This window comes from Tyto alba, unplaced genomic scaffold, assembly GCF_018691265.1.
Source record: "Tyto alba isolate M040663 unplaced genomic scaffold, T.alba_DEE_v4.0 Super-Scaffold_16, whole genome shotgun sequence".
Lineage (NCBI taxonomy): Eukaryota > Metazoa > Chordata > Aves > Strigiformes > Tytonidae > Tyto > Tyto alba.
The window spans coordinates 22486639-22504680 of record NW_024881278.1 but is presented as its reverse complement, the minus strand read 5'-3'; the positions used below and the strand labels follow the sequence as shown (position 1 = coordinate 22504680).

General features: G+C 39.1%; 1 long non-coding RNA gene across 1 annotated transcript in view; it reads right to left on the bottom strand.

The window, feature by feature from the left end:
- LOC116960830 overlaps window positions 1-16432 on the bottom strand; it is a 168368-nt gene extending 151936 nt beyond the window's left edge. Inside the window, exon 1 of the long non-coding RNA XR_004406617.2 lies at window positions 16335-16432. This is a non-coding gene — a long non-coding RNA (uncharacterized LOC116960830). The remainder of the gene's footprint in view (window positions 1-16334) is intronic.
- Between the last annotated feature and the right edge of the window lie 1610 nt (window positions 16433-18042).

The following is an 18042-nucleotide window of genomic DNA, read 5'->3' as shown; positions in this document are numbered from 1 at the left end:
TGTGTATCCAAAGAGAGGCACCCACAAGGAACACAAAGCCTGCTCCCCTTGCTGCGATAGCAGTTTCAACAGACTGTGATCTAGGTGCATTATAGTGACTAAAAACTGTCCAAAGGGTCCACAAAAGATTTTCCAAGTATAGGAAAAACTTCTGGTTGTGAAAGGCCACTCTGGTGTCACCTCACTGAGCCTTTTTCTATAGGGATTAGGGAACAGAGGGCACTAATCAAGGGTGGAATCACATGGGAGCTAAGAAATATCACTACATGGTTGTTGCTTGAACCACAGCATGGACTAACTTGCAATGAAGCATTTTCAGTCCTGCTGTCAGTTCAAGACTGATTGGTATAAGCTTCTCTTCTCCAAGATCCAGTTTTTTCCCTAACCTTCTTTTGAATGCTGATAAACTACAAATGCAATACTTCCACTGTAAGGTACAATGCAGCTAAGCAGTTCATGTGAGGATGCAACACATCCTTAAAATTTCAGACATCTTTCTGGTCTATGAAGGTTGTTTCAGGTAAAAAAAAAAGTAATGTGTGAGACTATAATAATTAATAATTAGCAATTGTTAGAATTCAGGGGTAGAGAAGGGTAAACAAACCGTGAATCACAGCTGGCACCTCTTCCTATACCCACAGACCTCTACAAATAATACATCTTTGACATACGTTATCGACAAATCACATACACATTTCCACGCTTTCTACACCCTGGGCTTTACTACAGCAGGGTCACTAATTTTTCAGCTTCAAACCTCAGTCTGAGCACCCACTTTTATGAGCAAAAATCAACAGGCTAATGGCTGGCATCATGGAGTAGGTGCACAGATTCACATAGCGCAATAACCTGATCAGCACTAACTTTCCTTCTAAACCCTTTATGTCAGAGGTAATAAGGAAGACTTGTTATGGCCTCTGGCAAAGAAGAGTGCTTTGATGAGTCAACTTCAACAACTGAGACACTAACTTTAAGACTTAAGATATCCTTCCCTTTGTGCTAAGGTTTGGACAAGGCAAGTATTTCTCTCTCTCCTGTGGTTAGAGTAAAAATACTTCTACACAGGGGCACTGTTCCTATAATCTTCAGGGGAATTTCAGTCGTCTCATCCCACAACTGAGTTTGGTCCACAGAGTGCAAAATTACATTTGGTCTGCCAGTTTTCAGCAGTATACCAGCCACCAACAAAAATGGTTCCTATTAATGATTAAATGGGAAACTTCGCAGTTCCTCTCCCACACAGGTCTTTGCAGACCTTTTTAGCATGACATTGAGAAAATAAAATTGCATAACTGCAGCTGCTTTTCCTTTAGAACAAGAACTATGTTTTCAGTTAGCTATGTTTTCACATTTGGATTGGAAAAAAAGTTCAGTTTCACTCCAGCAATTGAGTCAATATACAACATGCTCCTGCTTGTATCAGAGAAATAAGCATGCAAAAAAATACACAGAGAGTTTGCAGGGGTAATGAGTGTTTGCTTGTAGAATCTGCCAGGGGATGGATGGTGGGTAACAACTCACCTGCAAACTACCTTGCTGGTCACTTGTTACCACCTTAATCTTTGGACCACGCTCTGCCTAAGGCCACATCCTGAGCTGCTGCACTCTGTCAGTACAGCAACACAGCACTCTCCAATATAGTACAGGCACAGCTTATAAGGATGTTCAATGTTTTGATAAAACTACCCCAGCTACAGCGTTAAAGAATAATTTGACAGGGCAGTCAACTCTCTATTGGACAGTTCTGCTGGGATTGCTGTGCGGGTGAGGAATCACACCTATTTGTATGCAGACTGACAGCTATGCTGGCAGACATCCCTGGTACAGAGCTGGCCTCGAAGGAGATGAGGACAGCTGAGAGGAAAGTTTATACTTGAAAAAATTGTCCAGCATGAACTAAAGTGATTTGTACAGATCAAAATGTTTTGTTTATTCTACTGAAGGAGCCTCAAGAGCACTAAAGGCCCTGAGGGCAAGTGGCAGGACAGTTCACCTTCCATATAGCTAAAAATTCCCCCTACCCTAAGTGTGTGCCCCTGTCTTACTGTCTGGTAGGTGTTGCCCCTGGCCTATGCTGTTCCTTGGAGCTTGCCCAAGGACTTCCTAGGAGGCTGCCAGTTGGCACAGATCAAAATCATGCCATGAAACATGCTAGCAATTAAAACAGTATGGGGCACCTGCAGAACAGTGCTCCAGGCTATGAGCAGGACCTGTTGAGTTTCCTGGTATAGATTTAGCCTTTCCATGCACCACTGTAATAAATGCATAAACTTTACATAGCACATAGTTTATCTTGGAGATCTTGTGTGTAGCCCACACTTGGTTCTTAGACACCTCTGCATATCAAGTAGCTCAAAGGCCTGTAAGTGCTGCTATGGAATTCTAATTTCACATGATGAGTGACCTATTTTGAATTATTTTTCTGTTGCTGTACAAACATAGACATAAAATAAATGAAAACAGTAGTGAATAACATGCCGTGTGAGATATCTTCATAATAATTAATTTACTTTTCAATTAATGTTTCAAACAGCCTACTGATTCAGATGCTACAAGAAATACAACATATCAGCTTTGCTTTCTCCACAAGAAATATTTTTCAGACATATCCGGTACAAGTTATTTTTTTCCTTTCTTGGAGTTAATGAAATATTATGTAATTATATCTTTCATAAAATAACACCGTTTGGGATAAAGAATTTTCAGATCTAGAAGTTCTCTTCTGTAGATGGATACAGTCCTAGCAATCAACAAGAGTGACAGGTGGGATGAGGATTTTCATAGAATTAGGCTGGCTGGGGAAGCTGTCAATCAACCACTTACATACATGAAGCAGTCTAACTTCAGAATTACATACAGGTCCCCATACTTCTTGCATTTAGTTCTTGGCCTCTTGTGTGGCTGCACCACCAAAATATACCAGCTGCATATCCTAGCACAGAAATGTCAGTACCCAGTCACCTGCTGAGGTCATTTAACATGTTGCTGAAGAATCATCACTGCCTGGTATCAAAGCTTATAAACTGTACTCCTCTGAGCCAAAAAGATTAGCTTGTAACTTAAAATCACAGGCTGCAGATGTAGAGCACTTCTCAAAAAAAACATAGAAGCACAAAATATCAGATTTCTGTTAGTCTGCTTCAGGCCCTCAAAGCAGAGCCAGTTTAAGAGTTACATCAGACTGTTAAGTACCAGTAAAGTTTTAATTACCCAGCCTCCAAGGACAGGAATTTCACAGCATTTCTGAGAAACTGCTCCAGTATTTAACCAGCCTCTTAAATCCCAATTATTCAAAATGCTTGTTCTCTACGAAGCTACATAACTTCTGATTAGCCAACAATGTTCAAAGATAAACCTTTTACACAAGTTTTTTCTACATAGCTTCTGTAGGCAATTTTTTTACTCTGATATAGAATTACTTTCACTTGCAGTTCCACAAATAACATTGAAATTATATTAAAATGCTTTGATCCTATCACACTGAAAGCAAGACATAATTAGTACCAGGAAACAGTTTACATTAGTAGTATACATCTGTGAACACAGTATACATGCAATCTATAGGAACACAGGTAACGTGGTAAGACAGGAGGAACAGGATAAAGTCAGGACACTATATTGCTCACAGGGCCCAACCAACCATAAAAGTATACTGTTATAGTCCACTTATATTCTAAAATAAAGCAAAATGTTTTGGCCAAGTTATGTTCCAAAGAGGCACAGCAAAAATGAGATCATGCACTTGTATGTTGATACCAGCTGTCTCAACAAAAAGCAAACAGATGGAGAAAAAAAAAACAACAAAACAACAACATTATTTGCTTTGCTTATTCATTGACAGGATCTGAAAGCCACAAACAGTCAGATTTCAGTTGTGCAGCCACCTATGATTTTACAATGTTAGAGATAACAAGGAGATAGGAGAACAATCACTAAGCTTTAACAAATAGTAATATTGTGCTCCTTTTCCCATTGTATCACAGTAACTAACAAGAGTCTTGAGACTTTTAACTAATAAACAAGTGTAACATGTAGATCCAGTGTGAAGGATCCTAATTAATTGCTTTACGCTATACTCTAGCTTTTTCAGCAATTCGTGGTTATTTTAAACAAATATAAAGCAGCATACAAGCCTTGAGGGTACACCCTACCTTCTTGCCGTTTCCCCCATCGACCTTTAGCATCACTGCTGCCCTCCTAGAAGTGCTAGAGCAAGTAAAGGACTGCTAGAACATGGAGAAAGAGGAGTGACCTTTAACCTATCTTCTAAAATATCTAATGACTTCTCCCCAATCAACCAAGACAAGTAGCCAGATTTTCACACAGCTGTGCAGCTTGTATAGTCATTTACACATTTGTAAAACATTACCAGCTGATGAGGTAGCATTTTGCACCCACTTTGCACTCCCTTCGAGCAAGTGTAAATGACTGTGCAAGGTAAAAGATGTTGGAGGAGGAGGCAGCTCAGGTGTTTCCAATGCTTAATTACTATACAACTAAAATTCAGGTGTTCCCCCTAAAGGGTCACATTAGATAAACAGTTTTGATATTTAAACCCAGGATCCATCAGAGACATACTTATTTAAAAATATATTAAGATATATTAAAATTCTTACTCCTATTAGCACATTGCTTAGGAGTTCCAATGGCTGCATATTCATCCAGTCCTTCTGAGAAAGTACTCAGGACACTAAATTAGCAGAACATTAACACAGTAAAAAACAACCACCAAATATTTTTCTTCTGTGTTAGCAAACTGAATCAGTTTGTCAAGAGATCACAGAAAAACCAGAGAGACTGCAAGCCTGAGCATCAGGCCAAAGACTGGCCAAAAGGGAAAGCAACAGAAGTGAGTCACCAGGTCTGCTCTTTCATCAGAGCAGCCCAAAGTAGAGTAGAAGGTCAGGAGCCAGAAAGCAGAGCAGAAGGCAGCACTGAGGTGAATGAAGCTATCACAATAAGCAACTACCTTGATATAAGAGAGATGTTACCCCAATTTCCAACCTGATGCTCATTTATTTATTCATAACTCCAGTTCAGAGGCACAGGTCTTTCAGTGTTAGTGCAGTGATAGTTCTGTGCACTTGAATATCTCAGGTGATGCACAGAAAAAGAATATACTGAAGGATCTAATGGTCTCTAGTGGGCATGTACAGAACTATATGGGCACTTTGCTGCCAAACGTGTGGAGATCTTATTTAAAAGTATAAACAATAGTATTTTTTAATATGAAAACATTAAAATTTTGCTCACTGCACATTGTCTAAATTGCAATTTGTTCAAGTCAGGTTTTATTTGTCCAAGTTGCACTTCTGTGGTTAACTAGTCCTATGGCAGTTTTGCCCTCTAAGGCTGGTGTTTCATCTACAGTTAGTTTACGCCATCTCTTCAGCTGAGCAGTGGCCTGCCCTCGTCCCTGTCCCCAGTTCATTAACCCCACCACTGCATCCATCCTGTGAGTGTGGCTATTTGGGTGTCTTTGTGGTAAACTTTGTAACAGAAGGCAGAGGACAGGGTGCTACTTTTGAAAGCCATGCTACCTCTTGTCCATTTAAATAAGTGTATTTGAAACTGTACCTGAAATCTCATGGAGCAATAATCCTCCATAGATATTCCTTGTCTACCCTATGAATCTGGCTATCTATTCCTTTTCAATTTAGGGGCTCATTTACACCAGGGTCTTGGGTGAAATACAAGGTTAAACAAAATATGAGTGTCATCAATTTATATCCAGTTAGCATAGGTGAAAAAATCTGCACTGGGAACAAGGAAATGGTCAAGCTGATTCATTGAATTTCAGGCTTTGTTCTCTTAATTTTTACAGGCTCTGAACTGCGAAACCTCTCTCTAAGCAGTGGCTCTGTTTTCCTATGAGCTAGCAGGATCAGGCCCCCCTTCTGCCCAGGATGATCACAAAGGACATGGGAAGGGGGGAGGAAGTTTTCTCCAGAGAAGAGTAAAAATTATCCATGGCACTGTACCAAACAGAAAGCCCATGGAGCTTCTCTGGATCAACAGTTACACAGCTGAAGTTCTTTTCAACTGGTCTGAAGACATTTACTTTGAACTACTATTTTTAGTGTTTTATCACTTGTCCACAAAAATTCACTTAGACTGAAACCTGGCACTCAAAGATATCATAAAGAACTGTGAAGGGTTTCGTCAAAATCCTTTAAAATAAAAAAGAAAGGAAAAAAAAGAGAAATATCTTGTGTTTAATTTTAAGTTAAACATGTGCAAAGAAAAACAAACAGGCTTCCCAGTTTGAACTGCTTTCCCTCCCTGTGCTTGTGTAACTTAAACAAGCTTTTATTTAAAACATGATCTTTTCCAGACCCTTAAGACCTTTGCTTGAATTAGGCATTTCTGGAATTTCTGATTTAAAATTTAAATGACTGAGAAGCAAATACAGCAGAATAAGAACACAAGCCCTGTGCTTTGGTAACTTTTTACTTATAGCATGTTTTATTATATATATCAATATTAAAATCTCTCTATAAAGTTTAACTAAGGATTGAAATAATACTACAGGTAGGATTACATCCCCACTGAAGTATTCTGTTGGGTTTGGGTTATGGCAGGATATGACACATCACAAGAACCAACGCTCCATTTTATCATTGAACCGCCAGAGTGTTTCTTTGGGCCGCAATTCACTAACGTATTTAAGTGTGTGGCTAACTTCAGTTATGCAACTAATTCCATTGGTTTCAACAGGACCATTCACTTGCTTTATGTTAGACAAGTCCTCAGACATTTTGCTGGAGCTGAGCCGAGCTCAGCTTTACACATAGCTCCTTCTTTAATTGACTGCCTGATCCACCATATCAGGAGAACACTGGGCATCATCCTGGGGAATTCCTAAGGGCATGAATTGATCTTACCTAAAAATGTCACAGAAAAAGAGGCTGCCTCTTCAAGTGAGAAAATTTGTATCTAACCCTGACCATATTCATGAAAATATCTTGGATTAATAACATACCACTGGCCTTAAATTTGAGTTTCCTGGCTTTGGTGGGAGTGCAATACAAATAAAGCTTTACTTAAACACAGGGGGTTGATTTTGGGTTGAATTTTGGTGTGGGGGTGTTGGTTTTGTTTTTTTTTTTTCGTTTTTCTCTTAATTCATTTAACAAGTACTCCCTTTGGTTTCATTATGGAGCAAATTTTGAGCGAGTATAAATCCTAGGAGTTTTACTACCTAATTAAAAACATGTTCCTGTTCCACACACTGATGGGAAACTCATGTCTCAAAGGGTTAATTAACAGTCTTTACACATTCTGTATTTAGCTCAGGGTACAAAGCCAAAAACATAAATAACGTCTTAGACGGAAACAGGAGGTGCAGATGGTTTTTAAATTTGGTCTTAGTGCATTTTACACTAGCCAGAAATATGCACTGTATAAAACCGAAACAATGACTCAGTAACCATACTTTGTGCACAGTTATATTTAAAATGTTCTTCCCCTTTTGCAACTTCATATCTTTTAGGCTTATAAAATAATAATTGTAAGCTTGCTGCAGTCAGATGTCTGTAAGTAAGAAGCCTTGAGACAGCAGAGCAACAAAGATCTTGTAACAGACAAATGGCAAGTATGAAACTACACTGTTGTGTACATAACAGATAATCATCTGACTAAAACAAAATTAAACACTGGGGTGACAACAGAAATTAGGACACTGATTTACCAGCTCTCCATTTAAAAAGCAAACACCCTATAAAATAGCACTAATTTGGCATTAACTTTAAACGAAGCAGAATTATGAACTGAGAACACCAGATTAAAAGAAAAGCAATAGAGGATCTTTCCGAGAAACAAATACTTAAAAAAAATCCATTACAAAGGCATGAAATGGAACATCAGCCCACATGGGTCCTGCTAGTCCCCCATCACAGACTCTCACTTACATAAATATTCTATTGAATCCAAATGGCAAAGGGACCTGGTAAAAGCCAACATTACTTGAGACAGCTGAATGAGACCATTGACTGAGAGGCTGCTAATTGGGTAAAAGTGTTTGCAGGTTTGAATTCAGATACAATGTGCTATGGGACAGTGGAAGTGAAGGAAGCATGAGATCAATACAGCCAGACCATCTCATTCCCTGTTGTTACTAGTTATTCTGTTCCAACAACCAAAGTAGCCTTGGACATGTCATGACATTTGTGTCTCAGTCTAATGTCTCTTAATGGGACTTAAACTTTAACTAACCTCTAAAGGTGCCATGAAAGTGAGTTAATTTTTAACAGGCATTTTGTAAGAGATCCATTTAGTGTAAGTTTACAGATTCATGAAATGTCAGTTACACATGTTCTTGGAGTAAAAATTGCAATTTAGGATTGCAGTGGACTTGGACATAAAATACAACTATTCCTACAAACCACCTACAGCTAAACTAATACTCCACTTCGGAACTGCAGCTCCAGCTAAATTGTCTGTCTTCCTATGTCAGAGCATCTGCCTCAAAAGGGGGCTCCAGTCTGTGAGTTCAGAGCAGACAAACAATTCTCTAGAGCCTTGATTTAAAATTGAGGAGCTTGATGTTTTTTATGGGCCGACTATCACCTGCTGTGGTTCTATAAGGGTTCCTTGCTCAGTATGCTGACGGTTTTAGAAGCACACATCTAATCTATCTGCAGCTTTTAACTCCTTTAATAAAGAGACAACCTTGATAACTTGGTCTCCGGCATCTAAAAACTAAGATCTGTAGGCCCCCAGCTGCTTACTTTAGATCCTCTCAGGAGAATGTTTTTGTGTTTGCGAACACCCTTCTGCTTCTAAATAGCTTAGACATCATCACGTTTTACCTAGCTAGAAAACATGGTGAATCATCTGGAATCTGACATTTAAGAGAAGGAGATTATATGGCTATTACCTCAAATGAAAATGGGGAACATTAGATAGTCAGGTTTTCAAGCATTTCCAATTTTGCTGTAAGACTTTATGAAGGAATGTAATTTGCTAAGACTTCAGATCATTGAGTAGCACCTTGCAAATCAGTTTGGCTAAGGAAGCCCAGACTCGCTAAATAGGGTGCAGCTTGTGCCAGGTACTGTATGTTCCAGCATAAAAGACACATCTGTCAACAAGAGGCATGCTTCTCCCTCTATGCAGAATAGTAGTCTCTTTTTCCTGCTTTATCCAGAAAATGATAAAAGCGTGTCAGTGTGCCCTGGCTGGACTCAATAGTATTCACTGAGAAACAGCATTTTCCTACTTCTTCCAAAGCACGGGGGTAACATCAGTCCTGAATGTTAGGGCTAAGGTCCAGGCCCCAGTTTCACTGTAAAAGATGAAGCTGATGGCCCAGGGAATAAGGCTTTTGGCCCCCATGCCTGTGATGATGTCGAGACTCACACTGTCTCTGCCATGTGTGTGTGCTAGAGGACTACCTGCTATCCTTCTCCTTTTTCCTCCTCCCACCTCTGGGTCAGGGTCAGAGCTGTCCCAGGGGAAGCTCAACTCCCTGCCATCCCTGAGAAGGCACACTTGCCCCGCTTGCAGGGAATAATGCAGCAGTGCTGTAACAACAATACAGCAAATCATGCAAGAACTTGTAGAAGGGAGATTTTATTTTGAAACAAAGCTGATTTCAGTCATACCCTCATACCCCCACCCCAACTCACAAGTGCTAAGGCTCGTTGCATGAGTGGCCTGCCCAGCATACAAGCACCCAGGTGCTCATATTCAGGTTTCCTGTCCAAGCTTCTCTGCAGTGACACAGAGGACCTGTCAGCTATCAACTCCTCCTCATGTCTCCTTCCTCAGTTGGCAGCCCTGTGCTGGTTTTGGATGTACCTTTTTGCACCCTTCAGGGCATGACAAATAATTAATCTCTCCATCCTGTTCTTCCTCTGTGAGTCATCAGGATTTACTCCCTCTACTTTGTCTCCAAATCTGGGTGACTTGAAAAACTGCACACAGATGTGTGCTAGGATCCTGATGACCTGCTAATCCAGCTGCCATTAGCACATGCCATTCTTGTAACCCTTCTCCAACTGTCTATTTGTTCTGGTATTTCTGCAACCAGACTTATGCATTTTCTCTCCTAAAATACTAATTTTAACTTTTCTACTACAGTTCTCCACATCCCCGCCAGCTTTGGTGGGACATATGTAAGTAGCATATGGAACTTTTTCTGTAGCAGCCTCTGTGTAACCAGTTGCCATGGTCAGCAGGATGTAGCCTTTTTGATTATAAAAAGAGAAGGGGACAGGACCCTGCCTGATACGCTGGAAAATGAAGTCCACCCACAAAGGATACAGCCCCAGTAAACTACACCAGCTGATAATGCTGAACATATGGGAAATGAAAAGTAAATTTGATGTACCAGATAGAACAACACTCCAGAACAGATGAATATATCTAGAAGACATCAGAGGTAATGAGCATGGGAAGGAAAACAGGAAGCACAGTACAGCAGCAGGAGAGGAGTTCTTTCTATTTCAGGTTAGCCCCTGAAGAAGACAAAAGAAAGAAGGAAAGAGATACCAGGTGAAGAACAAGGTGTGGGTGAAGGGAAGTCCCTTTCAAGCAGAAATACCTGTGAGCACTCTGGAGGCAAGCTGCACTTCTCACTAAGGGGAGTGCAAGTTTAAAATAGAAAAAAATCTAGGAAACAGTGTTTGTGGCAAACAGAAATACAAGTTACTACATGTCTTGCATATGATATTATCTCATATAACTGTTCTTGGTCAGAATACCACAATAATAGAGACAGAACCACCAGCCCAGTGCTCAGCCGAAAGGGGTTTTCAGAACTAGGGCTGCTAGAGTCATTTATGTAGACAGTCACTCACTATTCCACCTATAGTGACAAAACCCTTATTCATATCCTTGTCTGCCAGTAAATACCTTAGGGCTCCATGAGGGACCTAAGTGCACACCTGAAATTTTAAACAACTGCTTCTCTGAATAGTTATGGCCTTCAGCACAAGTCAAAGTCCTCTGCTGTAATGTACAGAGCAATATCCAGGTTTTATCTGGGTCCAAAAGCTTCTGTAAGATGTATAGAAATAAAATGTATACAGTGGGTCGTGTGATAGTTGGTGAAGTATGTCCAGAAAATATGAATATAAGGTAATGCAGCACAAAGGTAAGGAACAGAGAGAATAAAGAGAGAGAGAATAAGCAGCTCAGTCTTTTAACCCTCTGATACTAACCCCGTATTCCAACTCTATTATGGCATCTCTCAAGTCCCTTGCTCAATTTTCCCTTATTGCTGTCCCCACTCCCCAACCACCACTTGAATCAAATAACTACTTTCTGTTCCCTTCACCTAGTTAGTTTTAGGAGACTTCAGGTTTTCCCAGCCTGTTTAGCTCTCTTGAACTCATCCAACAAAAATATAGGCATATTTATCCAGAATAATGTAGACATTGCAGTACTAAATGCTTAATTTTAGGGTTCATTGTTGCTAACCGCCAAACCTTATGCATTTCATAGTCTAATAACTGAACCATGAAAATTGCAGCTAATTTTGAAGCACTGCTGGGGACGGGAGGGAGGAGGAAAAGAACCCTGGAATTACAAAATTACTAGCACAGTCTGGTTAGAAAACTGATGATTTTCCACATCTTGCTTTCTACAAAGGATACATGTGAATGCAGTGACTTCTTTCTTTAGGTGTCTGGATTGCTGACCTTGTTCAACTTGCTGCTTCTTTTCTTTTAATCCCCTTTTTTACTAGTTTGCTTACCTGCTGTTTCTAGAACACTTGACAGCCTGAGCAATGGCAGACAGAAATCTCAAACTGTTGTGTCACAAGAGTAAAACCAATCTGTTGTCTGCAACTTATTAACCATTTTTTTCCAGTCTACAGCATGAATCCAAAAGATAGAGAATTCTGACCCTAGTCTGACTCCATCCCAATCTGTAACCAAAGACGCTTTCTGCCTGATGGAAAGAGGAAGGCAGTTACACAAATTGAATTTTTTTAAAAATTTCATCTAGATGGAAAAAAAAATGCAAAATTCCAAATTAAAAGAGGGTGTCCATTCTGTTATGTATATAAGTGAGGATAAAAAGGGAGGAAAATACATGGTATTAAACATGCCAATTGCTTGTGACTTGAATTCTTTAACTACTCCCTCCTGTTTTATAAAGAAACTTGTAAGTCACCTCTTCCAAGAAGTTACTTTTTTGTACCTAGAAATCATAGACCAAACTTTGCTTGTATTCATCTCACAGTATTTCCATTTTAAGGCAGAATAATGAGAGAATATATTCCTAGAATGATAGGAAATGATCTCATAGTACAGGATGCTGTGCCACAACAAGTCTTTAGCTCAAGAATATTTAACAAGCCCTACAAATTAAGTTTTGTTGTACCAGGAATGCTTTAATTCCGTCTTTTACTTGCTGCCTATAAAACTGGTTTCACCCTCTAAAAGTTCAAATAATCTGATTTCCTGAAGAAAAATAACCTGGGAATGAGCTTTAGTTCTTCTGAATCAGCAGCTCCAATTAATGCATTGGAACAGCATCCACAGTTTCTGTCCCTGTTGAGCAAATGAGTTGGGGCCAGATAATCTGAGGCCGGTCCAAAGACCAATGATATAAAAGGAAAATCTGCTTTCTATTCCAATTAGCCTCAAACCCAGCCCTCAGGCATGTAGTCCAACCCAAGTCCAACCCCAGTTTATGCTCTCTGCTCTGTTTAACCACATACTGTCTCAGCTCCAGGTATTGCAAACCTGAGGTGACGAAGGAGGCACTGAGCTACTCCCCCACGCAAACATTGCAAACTCCAGTGTTTGTGTATGGCTTTCTGCTGGCCTCTGCCCCCTGGTGAATTTCAACTGTATATTTATATCAGAATCAAAACCTGAACTCAGTACTGCTGTAAGGAAATAATTTTTTTTTGTTTTCTCAAATATCTGGATCTTTTAAGATTTTTTGAACTGGTTTGAAAAGTGAATAAGTAACATCTGTAGAGTGATGGAAATATCACTTAACTACGCTTTTGGTCCAGAATCTTAGAACGAGGTCCAAAGGTAAATAAGATTTTGTATCTTAATCTTAAAAAAAAAAAAATAAAAGGAAAAATTAAGTTCAAAATGGATTGTGCTTCATTTCTTGGCTTGCCAATGGAAAAACAAACAAAAAGCAGCTAGTCCATTCAAGCGCACGTTATGTACTCATTCTGAGTAATATGCGTGTGCCAAGAACATTTTCTACTATACAATTCTCTTACTATGTATAACTGTATATTTCATTTTGCCTAGAAATAACCTCACAGCATCACACAGTAGAAAAACAATGGCCAAGAAAATTAACTACCCACAAATCAACACTGCTGCATGGGCTTTCAAGCCAGCACTTCAGATGATTGGGAAATCCAAGTCTATTTTTAACGTCATATTTGTCCCCCCAACCATTGCTTCATCAGCACGATAAACATTATAATTTGTGGCTCCAAAAAAATAGAAAAGAAACCTACCCAGACAAAACCATATTTATGCAACTCTATAAGCATGTGTATCCATAAACTTAAACAAAACTGTAATAAACAAACAAGTTGCCGTCAGTGTTTTCATTTATGCTATGCTGTGATATTATCTTTTGGTATTTAGTACAACTAGAGGACACAGGAATCAAAGCTCTTTAGTTAGTTTGCAAACTCCCACTCATTGCTGCAAGCAATTTTGTTGTCTGCCCAATGTATTTATTTTTTCTATAACAAAATACACTGTGTGAGTTGTTGAAGAGGCAATCTGAACCGCATTTCACTACTAGCATGTGTAGTGTTTACCCCAGGTTTTCCTAGTCAAGAAAATCAGAGAATATTGAGAGATGAATCTGAAACACTGTGCTGATCCAACATTATATGCTTCATCAGCTTAAACAACCACCAAAAATAAACCTGGTGCCTGAAGCAGCCAGAACAAGTAAATGGAGCTGATGAATGTATGGAGTACGTAATCGAAGTGGCTACACAGAAACACAGTCCAAGTGTTACCAGGGTGATGAAAACACAGCAAATAGGTACGAAGATTCTGAATCCCTTACCTGCTTGCTGTCACCACAATCATCCTGTTGTCAACTGTAATCTGGTTTTGTACGATATTTGGACTTCTCATACAGACATCAGCATCCATTATCTATGAGACTTAGTTTCTTACTGTATCAAGCCGATGCTGACCATGGGCAGGTTTTATTTTCCTACTTTAGCTTTCTAGTAGAGAAGAATTTGACATTTTCTTATTTAGAACAGTTGAACAGAGATGGTCAAATAACCTTTAGGGAACCCCTTCAGTCAGGGAGTTCAACAGAGATACCAACACTGCATTTCTGGCACTTTATTTCTTCTATTTAGAGACCACAGAAAAAGAGTGAACAAAATGAATATTCCTCCTCCTTGCTTCAACTCTCCTAAAATAAACTGTATCATCCTAAACTCACAACAGAGGAGCAGACCCTGGTATCTCCAGTTCTTTGACCTGAAGTAAACAAGGATGCCAGTTTTGGAAGTTTGGCTTTCCTTTGGGAAAGTGGGGGAGCCCCCTGCCCACCTAGTGTGTGGCATATCTGAAACAGTACTACACCTCACCTCAGTTAGGTAAAACCATGCCAAGGTAACTCCTTGCTATCACCACTACTCACCAAAAAAACGAATGGCTGTGCGGTAAGCTGTAGGGCTGCAGCACACAGGCCTGTGTGAACAGTGATCCTGCAAGTTTCTTGTGTGAAAACAACTTCCTAAGGAGAAAAAAATTGCAAGATGATAACTAAAATCTAGAGCCCCTGCCACTTTCAGTATTTTGAGTAGAGCCTAAATACTACTGTAAGAATATTCCTTTTATTTAACCACAGCAGATACCCCCTTACTTGGTAACTCAGCATAAGATCCGGTAGAAGATAACAATGCTGTTGGTTTATGAAGAAAAGCAGGTAATTTGGATAACTGAGTGGCAATTTGAAGACCTCTATCCTTTCTGAGGGGGACTGAACTCTGGCTGGAGGCCCAGCAGGATATTGTGCGTGGCTGCGGCTGTGCCTGGTTGCTTCAGGGCTATCGGTGCACGGGGACATGTGTGGGTTTCTGCTGAGAGATCTGTTAAAGTTATTATCCCCATCCCATGGACAGGTCTCTTTTTTCCTTTGCCTTATTTCCTCCTTCTTGCTCCCTTGGCAGCAGCATATGACAATGGTCAAGAATTAAGAAAGAAACATTATCTTTCAACACAAAGCAAGAAATATTGCTGGTATGAGGAAAACAGCACTTCCCATAGAGGTGGTCTGCTTCTCACCCTCTGCATCACTGAGAGGAGTTTTTCCCTTGATCTCTCCCTGCTCCCATTCCCTCCCAACTGGCTGCCCATCATTGTTTTAAAAATTACAGAAACAGTGCTGGTATCTTCACAGGAGAAGGTTAGCTGTATTTCCAAATGCAGTCCATTTTTACTCAGCTTTTGATGAGAAAAAATAGTTATTTCTGAAAGCTTCTAGCAACAAACTTTCCCTGAAAAGAACTAATGTTCTTTTATATCATATTTACATTCTTCACTAAGTACAAAACCACATCTAAAATACTGTATTTCTTTTAAAGGTGAGGTGAAGCTTGGCTGTGCTGAGTTATTTCATGACATTGAGAAGTAAGAATAATACAAAAAAAAAAAGACCTGACCACAAATTTATAGCACTTTTCTCCCAGTACATGTGTGACATAAAAAGTGTTAAAGTTGCCAAGTCAAACACTCAGTCAAAAATGACAATATACTTGACCTTAGTTTAGTCCCCCTGTGAATATATAATACGATGATTATACATTCAGGGTTGGGTTTTTTTTTGTTTTGTTTTGTTTTGTTTTGTTTTTTTTTTGAGTGAGTCTTTGTCTCATTTTGTGAATTGAAATTAAAAGTGCTCACATAAAAACAGTGTTCAGTTGGCTGTTTTGAATTATTCTTCAGTGTGTGATCATGGCCTTTATGTGCTTCACTTTATTCAAAAGCTATTCTCAAGACAGCTTTATTAATTTCCTCAAGATTTTTTGTGTCATATTCAATACAATAGTATCTGAGTGTTTCATATGTATTAATTATCTTCACAGTACAGTTTCTATTTTGCAGCTGAAATAATGGTAGAAATTTCATTTTTTTAATTGTGACACCTGGGACTTAAGTTTTCACAATACTTACATGCCCAAAGTACAGGTCCTATTGCCTTCTGCTGCACCTTTAAACATGGGATCCAGAAATAGGAAACACAAAATTCTCAGTCATGTCTGATAAAGTCTAGTGTTAGTAACTTGCTTAGTACCAATTAATGGCAATTCTGGGAGAGATATGGGCAGAGACCATTCTTTCTCTTCCAGTAGTCCTATGCCTCACCTGATGCAGATCATGCTGTAATCTTAGAATCCACATCCAAAGGCACTAGTCTTCTTGGCTTCATAGCTCTGGTGCATCCAAAGAGCAGACGTATCTTGTGTGCTGAAAAATGCAAGGGACTTGTGAGTCTAAAACAAACCATATGATTAAAATACAAATGTGTGACCTGAAATTGTAAGTGCAGTCTCAAACTTCATTTTCATAATTACTTGCCTCAGAAACCTTAATAATGTTCATTCAGTGTAGACTTGCACATGTAGCGCATATGCATAATATTTTTAGTGGGAAGTCTTGCTGAATCTCTCAGCCTCACTATTACACTAACTTTTTTAAACAAGTATATGAGAAGGTTGAAACTGGAGTAAAATGCATTATGGAATAAAAATGAGAGAGGCAAAATTATATTCACTAAGGATCAAATTCATCTTCATAAGAGGCCATTATAAGTCCAAACACAATATTAATCCCAATGTCTCCTACTTTCAGAGTCCAAATAACATTTAATTGGTAAAAATATCTTGTGATGAGGGTATAAAATTGTACATTACTTTTATTAACTAGCTACGATTTTTTAACTAGCTACTATTAATACAAAATAAAGTTTAAAACATCATATTTATTTAACACAATGTGAAATCCAGTTTCGCTCCACAAAATGTATCTCAACTAAGCCAAATGCTGTTTTTTTGACATGAGTAAGCAGCAACTGCCATTCACAGTTCATTGCCTAAACTGACTTTGTGTCCATCACAAGGAAATGTACCCAATTAAATGAACACTGCATTCATACACTCCCTTCAGCTTAAAGAGTTCTAAGTACTACACAAATATGAATTAAGATTTCTTATAAGGTACTACTGTAGTTACTTAAAGATGTATAAAGGAAAATTCTGGTAGACTCTACAGAGGTACCATTACAGTGGTATAAACCTGACTATCTTGAACTCCAAATACAGTTAAGAAAACTTATTAGAAAATTCCTCCTGGGATGAAGAGAAAGGTGCCAAGTGGCTCAAAGTTGCAGATAAAGTTTTAAGAGATTTTTCCAAGGTCTGTAATATTTTGGCAGCACTCAATCCCTTGGGAAAGCACAGGAAGATTTTTGTCTTGGTGAGAATAAATATCTCTCAGAGCTCCTTCATATGGAATAGACAATGTGGTGTCCCTGGAGGAGTCGGAGGCTGCATGCAGCTGCAGCCTGTTCCTCCAGAAGGATCCAGGAAGCCCCATGTCGTGTCTGTTCCTCAGTGAAGGCATGAACATAGTTGCAGGAAGTTTCTTACTGTATGCAGTAACAGGCAAGAACTCACACCAGAGTCTCAGATCCAAAATCTTCTGAACTGCTTAATATCTGAGCCCAGATCCAGAACTGAATGTTAAAATTTCTCCTCTCTTTGTAATTGGCTTAACAATTCTCTCTCTCCTCTTAATGTAAATACCTCTGCAATTCAATTGTTTTTAAGTTTGAAATGCAGAACTGGAATCTGTGGCTTTAAGGGGCTCTGCAAAAGCCTGCCTACACCTGCATATCTGAAATTTCTTATGAGGATATGTTAGCTACTTCTCTTTTACTGACACTAGAATACTAATACTGATCCTCACTCCCCAGGACTTCAAGAAAAGTCTAATTTTTCCAGTAAACTGAAAAAATTAAAAAGGGCCTAGATTTAAGTAAGAATGGCTATTTATTTATTTATTTAATCTCATG